Source organism: Salvelinus alpinus, chromosome 27 (genome assembly GCF_045679555.1).
Source record: "Salvelinus alpinus chromosome 27, SLU_Salpinus.1, whole genome shotgun sequence".
NCBI lineage: Eukaryota > Metazoa > Chordata > Actinopteri > Salmoniformes > Salmonidae > Salvelinus > Salvelinus alpinus.
Genome location: NC_092112.1, coordinates 24,393,510 through 24,407,195, shown reverse-complemented (window position 1 = coordinate 24,407,195; position 13,686 = coordinate 24,393,510). Strand labels below are relative to the sequence as shown.

Here is a 13,686-nt window from a genome sequence, read left to right as displayed (position 1 = left end):
GGACTCTGGACCGTAGATTGTCGCCGAGGACTCCGGGCCGTAGATCGTCGCCGGGGACTCCGGACCGTAGATCGTCTCAGAAGGCTCCCGACTGGGAACAGTCGCTGGAGGCTCCGGACTGGGAACCGTCGCTGGAGGCTCCGGACTGGGAACCGTCGCTGGAGGCTCCGGACCGGTAACCGTCGCTGGAGGCTCCGGACCGGTAACCGCCGCTGGAGGCTCCGGACCGCAGACTGTCGCTGGAGGCTCTGGACTGCCGACCGTCGCTGGAGGCTCCGGACTGCTGACCGTCGTTGGAGACTCCGGACCTTGGATTGTTGCTGGAGGCTCCGGGCCATGGATCGTCTCTGGAGGCTCCGGGGCATGGATCTTCACTGGAGGCTCCGGGCCATGGATCATCACTGGAGGCTCTGGGCCCTGGATCATCACTGGAGGCTCCGGGCCATGGATTATCACTGGAGGCTCCGGGCCATGGATCATCACTGGAGGCTTTGGGCCATGGATCATCACTGGAGGCTTTGGGCCATGGATCATCACTGGAGGCTTCAGGCCATGGATCATCACTGGAGGCTGCGGGCGTGGAGCAGGCACAGGACGTACCAGGCTGGAGACACGCACTGGAGGCCGGGTGCATGGAGCTGGCACAGGATATACTGGACCGTGGAGGTGCATTGGAGGCCTGGAGCGTAGAGCTGGCACAACGCGTCCTGGACAAAGGACCACCTTCGCATTGCAAGTGCGTGGAGCTGGCACAGGACGCACTGGGCTGTGAAGGCGCACCGGAGATACAGCGCGTAGAGCCAGCGCAGGATATCCTGGGCCGAGGAGGCGCACTGGAGACCAGGCGCGCTGAGCCGGCACCACCCGTCCTGGACAGACGCCCACTTTCGCACGGCAAGTGCGGGGAGCTGGCACAGCACGCACCGGGCTGTGGATGCGCACTGGAGACACAGTGCGTATCACAGCAAAACATGGTGCCTGCCCGGTCACATGCTCCCCACGGTGAGTACGGGAAGTTGGCTCTGGTTTAAACCCTGACTCCGCCAACCACCCCGTGTGACCCCCCCTGCCTCTCGGGCTTCCGTCGTGGTCGCGAACCCCGGTGTCGTCATTGTTCTTCCCTCGCTGCCTCCATCTGCTCCCATGGAAGGCGATCCTTTCCGGCCTGGATCTCCTCCCACGTCCAGGATCCCTTACCGTCCAAGATATCCTCCCATGTCCAGGATGTCTGCTCCTCCTGGCTACGCTGCTTGGTCCATTTGTGGTGGGATCTTCTGTTACGTTCGTCGATGGAAGGATCGGACCAAGGTGCAGCGTGGTAGGCGTACATTTTAATATATTAAATGAACACCGAAAAAACAACAAATACAAAACGTAACGTCTAGTAGGGCTAAACAGCACAGTACCAAAAACAAGATCCCACAAACTACAGGTGGAAAAAGCTGCCTAAATATGATCCCCAATCAGAGACAATGATAGACAGCTGCCTCTGACTGGGAACCATATAGAAAACATAGATTGCCCACCCTGACCTAACCAAATAGAGAATTAAAAGTATCAGGGCGTGACAGTAGTGGAATGTCTGCGTTTGCAGATGAGACGTCCCTTGTTGACTTGTAGACACCCCTCAGGTAACTCAGGACCTGTGCACATTGGTTTCCATGTGTTTGATGCCATTCCATTGGCTCAATTCCATCCAGTATTATGAGCCGTCCTCCCCTCAGCAGTCTCCATTGGTCTGGACACTCAATAAAATTACATGGCATTCCTGTCATTCCACAGGGGAGGTAATACAGTGGTTATCCTCATTCATACCCCTTTTCTCTCCCAATGTTTACTGGTCAGGACTGTCATCCATTGTATGCATGGCTCCCTGCCCCTGTTTAGCCGCTTTAGGGGGAGAGGGGAGTAGGGGAGAAAGGGAAGGGAAGGGATGAAGAAAGGAGGAGAGCAGATTATTTATTCCCTGAATTCCGTTAATTGGAGACCCCTGGATGGAGCCCGGAGGTGAGGGAGTCCGGGATGTGGACATGAAGCTAGGGATAAGGATCTGGATTAGGCTAGGGCTGAACCGGGCTGTGGCTATGACTCTAAGGTTAGGGTTAGGGTTGGTGGCTAGTGTTGAACCAGGATGTGGACATGAAGTTAGGGTTAGGTTTAGGGTTGTGGTTGTGGCTAGGGTTAGGAATGAACTGGGATGTGGACATGAAGCTAGGGCTAGGTTTGTGGTGGGGTGGACTATAATGTGGACTTTACATTTACATTTTATGTCATTTAGCAGACGCTCTTATCCAGAGCAACTTACAAATTGGAAAGTTCATACATATTCATCCTGGTCCCCCCGTGGGAATTGAACCCACAACCCTGGCGTTGCAAGCGCCATGCTCTACCAACTGAGCCACACGGGACTACGTGTGGCTAGGGTTACATTTAGGTTTGAGGCTGAGGTCAGAGTTGAACTGGAATGTGGACATTGAGCTAGGGTTAGGGTTAGGTTAGGGTTAGGGTTATGGTTGAGGCTGTGGTCAGGGTTGAACTGGGATGTGGACATGAAGCTAGGGTTAGGGTTGAGTCTGAGGTCAGGTTTGAGCTAGGATGTGTTTACATGAAGCTAGGGTTATGGTTGAGGCTGGGGTCAGGGCTGAGCTGGGATGTGGACATGAAGCTAGGGTTATGGTCATGGTTGAGGCTGAGGTCAGGGTTGAGCTGGGATGTGGACATGAAGCTAGGGTTAGGGTTAAGGTTGGGGTCAGGGTTAAATTGGGATGCGGACATGAAGCTAGGGTTAGGGTTATGGTTGAGGCTGAGGTCAGAATTGAGCTGGGATGTGGACATGAAGCTAGGGTTAGGGTTGAGGCTGAGGTCAGGGTTGAACTGGGATGTGGACATGAAGCTAGGGTTAGGGTTATGGTTGAGGCTGGGGTCAGGGTTGAACTGGGATGTGGACATGAAGCTAGGGTTAGGGTTGAGTCTGAGGTCAGGTTTGAGCTGGGATGTGTTTACATGAAGCTAGGGTTAGGGTTATGGTTGAGGCTGAGGTCAGGGTTGAGCTGGGATGTGGACATGAAGTTAGGGTTAGGGTTGAGGTTGGGGTCAGGGTTGAATTCGGATGCGGACATGAAGCTAGGGTTAGGGTTATGGTTGAGGCTGAGGTCAGAATTGAGCTGGGATGTGGACATGAAGCTAGGGTTAGGGTTGAGGCTGAGGTCAGGGTTGAGCTGGGATGTGTTTACATGAAGCTAGGGTTATGGTTGAGGCTGGGGTCAGGGCTGAGCTGGGATGTGGACATGAAGCTAGGGTTATGGTTATGGTTGAGGCTGAGGTCAGGGTTGAGCTGGGATGTGGACATGAAGCTAGGGTTAGGGTTGAGGTTGGGGTCAGGGTTGAATTGGGATGCGGACATGAAGCTAGGGTTAGGGTTATGGTTGAGGCTGAGGTCAGAATTGAGCTGGGATGTGGACATGAAGCTAGGGTTAGGGTTGAGGCTGAGGTCAGGGTTGAGCTGGGATGTGGACATGAAGCTATGGTTAGGGTTGAGGCTGAGGTCAGGGTTGAGCTGGGATGTGGACATGAAGCTAGTGTTAGGGTTATGGTTGATGCTGAGGTTAGGGTTGAGCTGGGATGTGGACATGAAGCTAGGGTTAGGGTTGAGGTTGGGGTCAGGGTTGAATTGGGATGCCGACATGAAGCTAGGGTTAGGGTTGAGGTTGAGGCTAAGGTTAGGGTTGAGCTGGGATGTGGACATGAAGCTAGGGTTAGGGTTAGGGTTATGGTTGATGCTGAGGTCAGGGTTGAGCTGGGATGTGGACATGAAGCTAGGGTTAGGGTTATGGTTGATGCTGAGGTCAGTGTTGAGCTGGGATGTGGACATGAAGCTAGGGTTAGGGTTATGACTGAGGCTGAGGTTAGGGTTGAGCTGGGATGTGGACATGAAGCTAGAGTTAGGGTTAGGGTTATGGTTGATGCTGAGGTCAGGGTTGAGCTGGGATGTGGACATGAAGCTAGGGTTAGGGTTATGGTTGATGCTGAGGTCAGGGTTGAGCTGGGATGTGGACATGAAGCTAGGGTTAGGGTTATGACTGAGGCTGAGGTTAGGGTTGAGCTGGGATGTGGACATGAAGCTAGAGTTAAGATGATGGATGTAAATGAGTCTAGGCCAGTCGTATGGTGGTGGGAAGCCTAAATCTTTTAATGACAATTTCCGCTGTTTCTTCTCATCTTTATCTTTTAAGATTCTTTGAATGAGGTGTTTCAATAATAATAATGCATTTGTTATATATCAATAATAATGTTAATATATGTTATATCCATAAAACAATACATTTACTGCACAATGGAGTTCATTGTCGTGGGACAATTTTATTGGTCCATTTTGTGTCTTTATGTAAAAAGCATATGAGGTCATGTTGCCTTAGGTTCCATAAGAACTCTTTATGCACCAATCACAAATCCCCAAATGTTGTTTGTAATACAAGATTCCCCCAGATTGCTCTGCGTGCCCCCTTGTGGTAGGAGAAGTATATTTTATGCAACAGGCAGTAACAAAACTCTCAGCAGGGTTACTAAAGGCCTTCAGAATGTTTTGCTGCCATACACTGGCCATAAGAGAAAATATTTCATAACTCCAAGCCATATGCTATAAATATATTTGATTCATAGAGTAAAAATAACCATTATGTATGGACATTATGAAAATGACATGATACTCCTGGAGAGAGTGATCATTCATGAAGGGGAGTCTTGCCTGAACAAGTAGTACAATGTGGCTGTGTTCCAGATCAGTGTGTGAGAAATAGAGAGAGAAAGAAAGAGGGAGAGAGAGAGAGAGAGAGACTGTGTGTGTTAGTGTGTACAGGAAGGCATCAGGCCACAGGCCCTTCCACTTCATTAAGAAACAAATACAGGTATGTGTGTTTGTGTGCGTGATCCCAGTCTCAGCAGCTCTGTCCTAGGCCCAGTATCCTGCCCACAGACCCCTCCTTGTGTAAGGCACAAGAGGGAGGGGGACACATAAGAAGCTTGTGCCCTCACACTCACTGGGCTTAAAATCAGCCTGTATTCCTGTCTGTCTGTCAATTAATACCAGGAGGTCTGATGGTCAGTTCATCTCCTCACTTAGCTTCCCTTTCTTTGATCTGCTTCTCAGTTTGTTCAGTTGGACTTTCCTGGCACTTTTCCTATTGAAGTGTTACTAAACACTGCCACTAACATTTGTATAGCGAATGAGAATAGTAAAATGTAAACATCAAAATAATCCTTGGTGTTTTTATTTTGTTGAGGTTTATGGTACACTAAAGAAACACAACATCCCTTGTCAGTACACTAACAGCAACAATGCAGTAGGACTGAGTTTGATAATATTCTCACCCCAGGCATTGTATTATCAGCTTTTAAGGGGCGTCAAGTCTGATGAGGTCTAATGCTTAGAATCCCTTGACCTATCATTTAGTGTACTTCTGCCTCTAGACTACTTGCAGCAACTGGCGTCTTGGACTCATTTTGAAGACATGCTCCGGAACTTTGGCGACTAGTAAGTATTTTTTAAACATCCTGCTTTGTGCTGGATGTGTAAATGTGTAGTTCATACATGCATAATCTATTAGCAGAATTAATGTCTTACCTCAATTAGCCAAAAATCTCTAATTTGAAGGCCACTGTTTTCTGGAAGCTGCTTCAGCTCCTTGCCATTTAGCAAAAGGCACACACAGCAGAGTGAGATAGAGAGCAATGGTGTGGTGAACATATCTGAAGAAAAAAAATCCTGTTTCTATAGGCATTCTACTACTACTACAGTGGTGATAATTCACTTAAAATGTTAGGGTTTTTTTCTTTAATTTTTACAGAGAAATATCTTGAAAAAAATCTGGAAATAAAATAATTACTTGTATTAAGCCTTTTTTAAGTTAAAATAAGCAACATTACCTTCCATTGAGTGATAATTTAGCTTGTAAAAACACAAATTGTAAGTGAATTATCACTCAATATAAGATATTTAGGCTTGCTTAGATTTCACTTCTTGCTATGTACTACTGCTACTACTGCTACTACTGCTACTACTGCTACTACTACTACTACTACTACTACTACTACTACTACTACTACTACTACTACTACTACTACTACTACTACTACTACTACTACTACTACTACTACTACTACTACTACTACTACTACTGCTACTACTACTACTACTGCTACTACTAATAATACAAGAAGACTTCAGCCACCCGAGCCACGGCCTGTTCACCTCGCTACCATCTAGAAGGCGGAGACAGTACAGGTGCATTAAAGCTGGGACCCGAAAGACTGAAAAACAGCTTTTATCTCCAGGGCATCAGACTTTTAAATAGTCACCACTAGTCGGCCTCCGCTCAGTACCCTGCCCTGAACTTATTCACTGTTACTAACCAGCTACCACCCGGTACTCTACCCTGCACCTTAGAGACTGCTGCCCTATGTACATAGTCATTGAACACTGGTCATTTTAATAATGCTTACATACTGTTTTACCCTCTTCATATGTGTATAGTGTATTCTAGTTAAGGCTCATCCTATATAATTACTGCTGTACACACCTTTTCTATTCATATACTGTCTATACTGTCTATAGAAACCATCATATGCATATATTAAGTAGTAAAAAGTGAAGTATTTTGTCCCATATTCATAGCACGCAATGACTACATCAAGCTAGTGACTCTACAAATTTGTTGGATGCATTTGCTGTTTGTTTTGGTTGTGTTTCAGATTAAATTTGTGCCCAATATAAATTAATGGTAAAACATTTATTGTTTCAGTTTTCTAAATACTTCTACATGAATGTGGATGCTACCTTGATTACGGATAATCCTGAATGAATCGTAAATAATGATGAGTGAGAAAGTTACAGAGGCATAGAAATCCTACCATTATAACTATTATAATTATATCATTATAATCCAAGATGGCGTAGCAGTCAGACGTCCTTTGTCCTCGTCTTGTTGTGTCCCGTGTATATATCGTTTTATATATTTATCTTTGCATATCTTTCAAAATATTTTTTCTAAAACTCAACTTCAAAACACTCTCCTGCAACCCGCCTCACCCAATGTGGTGTGGATCTGTTTTTGTCTTTTCTAAAATATTATTCACCTCGAATCCGGAATCCCCCAACAGAAGATAGCCAGCTCACTAGCTACTAGCTAGCAGTCAGCTAATCACTGCTAGCGGTCATCAGCTAACAATCTAAGCTTGATGCCCTCAATCTCACACACATTATCAATGAACCCACCAGGTACAACCCCAAATCCGTAAACACGGGCACCCTCATAGATATCATCCTAACCAACTTGCCCTCCAAATACACCTCTGCTGTTTTCAACCAACATCTCAGCGATCACTGCCTCATTACCTGCATCCGTAATGGGTCTGCGGTCAAACAACCACCCCTCATCACTGTCAAACGCTCCCTAAAACACTTCAGCGAGCAAGCCTTTCTAATCGAACTGACCCGGGTATCCTGGAAGGATATTGACCTCATCCCGTCAGTAGAGGATGCCTGGTTATTCTTTAAAAGTGCCTTCCTCACCATCTTAAATAAGCATGCCCCATTCAAAAAATGTAGAACCAGGAACAGATATAGCCCTTGATTCTCTCCAGACCTGACTGCCCTTGACCAGCACAAAAACATCCTGTGGCGTTCTGCATTAGCATCGAACAGCCCCCGCGATATGCAACTTTTCAGGGAAGTTAGGAACAAATATACACAGGCAGTTAGGAAAGCTAAGGATAACTTTTTCAAGCAGAAATTTGCATCCTGTAGCACAAACTCAAAAAAGTTCTGGGACACTGTAAAGATCATGGAGAATAAGAGCACCTCCTCCCAGCTGCCCACTGCACTGAGGCTAGGAAACACTGTTACCACCGATAAATCCACAATAATTGAGAATTTCAATAAGCATTTTTCTATGGCTGGCCATGCTTTCCACCTGGCTACCCCTACCCCGGTCAACAGCCCTGCGCTCTCCACAGCAACTCGCCCAAACCTCCCCCACTTCTCCTTCACCCAAATCCAGATTGCTGATGTTCTGAAAGAGCTGCAAAATCTGGACCCCTACAAATCAGCCGGCCTAGACAATCTGGATCCTCTCTTTCTAAAACTATCTACCAAAATTGTTGCAAGCCCAATACTAGCCTGTTCAACCTCTCTTTCATATCGTCTGAGATTCCCATAGATTGGAAAGCTGCCGCGGTCATCCCCCTCTTCAAAGTAGGAGACACTCTAGACCCATATATATTTTACCCTGCCTTTCTAAGGTCTTCGGACCTCTGGCAGTCTGTGTGGTGGTGCCACAGGGAATACGGCTGCACATTACTGTGCAGCCGTATTCATCGACCTGGCTAAGGCTTTCGACTCTGTCAATCACACCATTCTTATTGGCAGACTCAACAGCCTTGGTTTCTCAAATGATTGCCTTGCCTGGTTCACCAACTACTTCGAGTTCAGTATGTCAAATCGGAGGGCCTGTTGTCCGGACCTCTGGCAGTCTCTATGGGGGTGCCACAGGGTTCAATTCTTGGGCCGACTCTCTTCTCTGTATACATCAATGATGTTGTTCTCGCTGCTGGTGATTCTTTGATCCACCTCTACACAGATAAAACCATTCTGTATACCTCTGGCCCTTCTTTGGACACTGTGTTAACTAACCTCCAGATGAGCTTCAATGCCATACAACTCTCCTTCCAAGTATGCTTGGGGTCATTGTGTCACGCCCTGATCTTAGAGATCCTTTTTATCTCTATTTTGGTTAGGTCAGGGTGTGACTAGGGTGGACAATCTATGTGTTCTATTTCTTTGTTGGCCGGGTATGGTTCCCAATCAAAGGCAGCTGTCTATCGTTGTCTCTGATTGGGGATCATACTTAGGCAGGCTGTTTTCCACCTTAGTTTGTGGGATCTTGATTTTGTTAGTTGCTGTATCGCCTGCAGAACCTTACGTTCGTTTTGTATTTAGTTGGTTTTTGGTGTTCATTTTAAATAAAAGTAAGATGTTCGCCTACCACGCTGCACCTTGGTTCAATCCATCTGTCAATGGACGTAACACGTCCATGAAAGACCCATTTGCGACCAAGCTTTAACTTCCTGACTGATGTCTTGAGATGTTGCTTCAATATATCCACATAATTTTCCTTCCTCATGATGCCATCTATTTTGTGAAGTGCACCAGTCCCTCCTGCAGCAAAGCACCCCCACAACATGATGCTGCCACCCCCGTGCTTCACGGTTGGGATGTTGTTCTTCAGCTTGCAAGCCTCCCCCTTTTTCCTCCAAACATAACGATGGTCATTATGGCCAAACCGTTCTATTTTTGTTTCATCAGACCAGAGGACATTTCTCCAAAAAGTACGATCTTTGTCCCCATGTGCAGTTGCAAAACGTAGTCTGGCTTTTTATGGGGGTTTTGGAGCAGTGGCTTCTTCCTTGCTGAGCGGCCTTTCAGGTTATGTCGATATAGGACTCGATTTACTATGGATATACATACTTTTGTACCTGTTTCCTCCAGCATCTTCACAAGGTCCTTTGCTGTTGTTCTGGGATTGATTTGCACTTTTCACACCAAAGAACGCGTCTCCTTCCTGAGCGGTATGACGGCTGTTTGGTCCCAGGGTGTTAATACTTGCGTACTATTGTTTGTACAGATGAATGTGGTACCCTCAGGCATTTGGAAATTGTTCCCAAGGATGAACCAGACTTGTGGAGGTCTTACATTTTTTTTCTGAGGTCTTGGCTGATTTTTTTTAATTTTCCCATGATGAAGGTAGGCCTTGAAATACATCCACAGGTACACCTCCAATTGACTCAAATGATGTCAATTAGCCTATCAGAAGCTTCTAAAGCCATGACATCATTTTCTGGAATTCTCCAAGATGTTTAAAGTCACAGTCAACTTAGTGTATGTAAACTTCTGACCCACTAGAATTGTGATACAGTGAATTATAAGTGAAATAATTTGTCTGTAAACAATTGTTGGAAAAATTACTTGTGTCATGCACAAAGTAGATGTCCTAACCGACTTGCCAAAACTATAGTTTGTTAGCAAGAAATTTGTGGAGTGGTTGAAAAACGAGTTTTAATGACTCCTACCTAAGTGTATGTAAACTTCCAACTTCAACTGTATGTTTGACAGGGAATGAAAAATAAAAAAAATCTGTAATTTACACATCAGGAATGTATGATATATTGTAAAGTGTGTACAAAAACGTTTATCGAAATTATAGCGCCTTTGACTAACATAGATTTTTCAAATTGATTTATGGAATTTGTTGATACTTTTACTAATCATACTTTGTTTTGGTGTTCTGATCTTTTTATCCTTGTTTTTTTCTTTAGCCTCTTGACTGTTGTGAAATGTGAATGTTCTGAATGTTTTAACCATAGGTGACTTCTTGGTGAACTTTGAACTTTATCAAGAACTTCTATATTATGTCACATAATGCAACACTTTCAGAACAGTAAATCACAGGCTTTGTATAATATCATTTGTTTTAGTTTAAGGGGACCCTGTGGTCTTTGTTCACCCCACCTCCCAAGCAGTGCTCTTTTACCCGTAACCGTACAAGAACCCTGTCATCTTCTTCCCTCCAGCCTCTATGCAGGGCTCAGAACCATGGTGGGCAGCTCTCTGCTCCACGAGACAGCAAGGCCATGTTGGAGAGGAAACAGTTCTGCCAGTGGCGCTGTAAGTGCAGGGTTAAGCCCCAGTGTGCCCCTGGGGTCAGCTCTGTGCTGGACGGCTGCGGCTGCTGTAAGAGCTGTGCCCAGCAGATCAGAGAGGCCTGCAATGAGAGGGACATATGCGACCCCCACAAGGGCATGTACTGCATTTTCTCTAAAGCCCAGCCGCGATATGAGGCCGGAGTCTGCGCTTGTGAGTGAACATGTCAAATCTAGCCCATGGGCTATCAACAGAGTTAAGTCAATGTACAATTGAATGTCTCAAGGTCAATTACTTATTTTCAAAGGGGGCAGGAGCTGTACTGTGCAATAGGACTCTGCTACTTCAAAGAACTGTCTAGAAACTTTAATACATGAACATACTTCAATCCCATGCGACTCACTCAGGATTGGAGATTTGCATAAACCTGTAGTTCCACGGGATTGGTTTACTCATTTACCCATGGTCTCTTTGATCATCAAAGGACCCCATTAGGTCAAACACACATTTCAATCAGGCAAATACCCCCAAGGCTGACCACACTTAGAGACACACTAACACCACAAGAATGTGGCAAGCACTGCACAGGCCAGTCAACTGAGTTGAGTTTTGTTTCCCTTATCGCCTGCTTCTAGACTTGATGGCAGTGGGCTGTGACTTGAACGGGGTCCACTATGAGAACGGCGAGGCCTTCCAGCCCAGATCACTGTATAAGTGCACATGCATTGCGGGAGCCATCGGCTGCACCCTGGCCTTCATACAGAAGCCTGCTGTTCTCCTGGGTCCTGCCCCTCTGAGGAGCAACACGCCCCTGCCAGCCGTCCTCCAGAGCGCCCCCGGTGCTTCTAGGAAGCACCAGCAGGATACGACCTACATGGCCGTCATGCCAGGTGTGTGTTAGTTGAGAAAAACAGGGCCAGAATTGCCAGCTTGTCTGCCCTGGAATGCTAATTGCTGTGAAAGTAAGCTGGATGGAAAGAGGGAGGCAGAGGGCTTTTAATGACTTTGGCTGGGAAGTGCAGAGAGGATGGAGTGTGCCTGACTGACTGTTTGGGAGTAGGGTGGATGGTTCCAGTCATGAACGAATGTCCATAGAGAGCTGGAGCTCACTTTCCATCAAAAGCAACAAGGCCTCTTTTAAGTATGCGTTGATATATTTGAATAAATGTCTGCTTTGCTTGGCTTGAAAAACAAGAAACATCCTGCTTTCTAGTGAATCTGAAAGGTTAGCACCCACTTGGTCTTGATGTTTTTGATATTGCCATTACACAAATCGAATATGACTTCAATCGCTGATTTCAAACCATACAAATAGGCAATTGAAACCATCTTGGCATCATGGCCTGCCTAAATTTCTCTCCAACTGGGTTATCCAATAGTCTTTAGCAGGTAGAATGATTGAGGACTGAGGGCTCTTGATTCACTCTGAACAGCATGTGCTCTGTGGCAGAATGGCAGGTGCAGCCGGCTTCCTTCCTCTAGCCGTCTGGGTGTTCACCCGGTGCCCTTTAATACTGAAAGCTTACAGGGATCCTCCTTTAGTCTGGAAGAAGAACTGCCTGATCCAGACCACTCCATGGAGTCCCTGCTCCAAGACCTGCGGCCTGGGAATCTCAGTCCGGGTCAACAACAACAACGGCAAGTGTGAGATGAGGAAGGACCGCCGCCTCTGCCTGCTGCGGCCGTGTGAGAAGAGCATCATGAAGAACGTCAAGGTGACCGACCACTGACCAGCCAGGCTCTCTCTGGGGGTTGATGATGCATTGTTGAGATGGTGATGATGGGTGAAATGTAAAAAGAATTCCCTCTATGCCCACAACACCCTAAATATGACAGTGGTCTTGGATCGACTGCATACATTCACAGCAGAAGTATGATAGGGTTCCTATGTGAATCTTAAGTAATAATTTGGTGGGTGCTTACATTTGTCTTATTTCAGGTGTGTATTAATACGCATGTGTGAATTGGAAATGTGTTTTTTTGCATATCCCAACTCTCCCTAGGAGTGTGGGATCACGGCCAGGGTCAATCTAACTATGTCCTTTTCGCCTCTAGATGCGGAGAGGAAAGATGTGTAAGTCCAAGTTCCAGGCCAAGAAAGCTGAGAAGCTGACCCTGTCTGGGTGTACCAGCATCAAGAGTTTCAAACCCACTTACTGCGGCATCTGCACCGACAAGCGCTGCTAACGTCCCCAACAAATCCAAAATGGTGGCCGTCAACTTCAAGTGCAACGGCGGCTCCAACGTGCGCTGGAAGATGCAGTGGATAACGTCCTGCGTGTGCCAGAGTATGTGCGACGACCCTGGGGACATGTTCGCAGAGCTACGCTTCCTCTAGCACCTTCTCCAGCATCTATATCAACCCTAGAGCCTCATCCATATTAATGCCTACAGACTCCAACACAGACCTGGCCTTACTGCCTCTGACCGAGTCATGGTGGTTAAGCGGACAGGACTGAACCTTGGTCACAGTTCAGTCTGGACATCAAGTGCTCCTGAACAGTGCCTGTGTTCTCTGGCTAGATGCAAGTGGGCTGATATGAAAGTTGAAACACATGGAACCTCAACTCATGAAGTGTGACTGGATAGAGACAACTAGGGTTTGGCTGATTACTTAACAATTAACATGAAGGGAAACGTAATGTAAGTAATGACAATTTGGGGTTAAACCTCAAATGCTATGGTTTTTACAGTACCTCATTAACAGTAGGGCTGTCAGTGAGGCCAATAGTGGTAACAGGGATAGATAGAGCAAACATGTTCTGGGTCAGATATCTTCTTAAACCTTTTTTATGATCTAGAGAACATCTGATCGTAACCCCTTATCAATACCAAACACAGTGTTACACCAGCTGGATAAAAAATGAATCTTTCTACCTGTTAATTCTCAACCAAGTTAGCTCCAAAATATCTTACAATCTCATATCCACTTTGATTCACTACAGATTTGGATTGTTAGTTTGAATTGTTAGTTTGGTATAAATGTTTATTTG

General features: G+C 46.3%; 1 pseudogene; it reads left to right on the top strand.

Moving 5' to 3' along the window:
- Nucleotides 1-632: 632 nt before the first annotated feature.
- On the top strand, nucleotides 633-13,031 carry LOC139555851 (cellular communication network factor 6-like; annotated as a pseudogene).
- The last annotated feature ends 655 nt before the right edge of the window (nucleotides 13,032-13,686 follow it).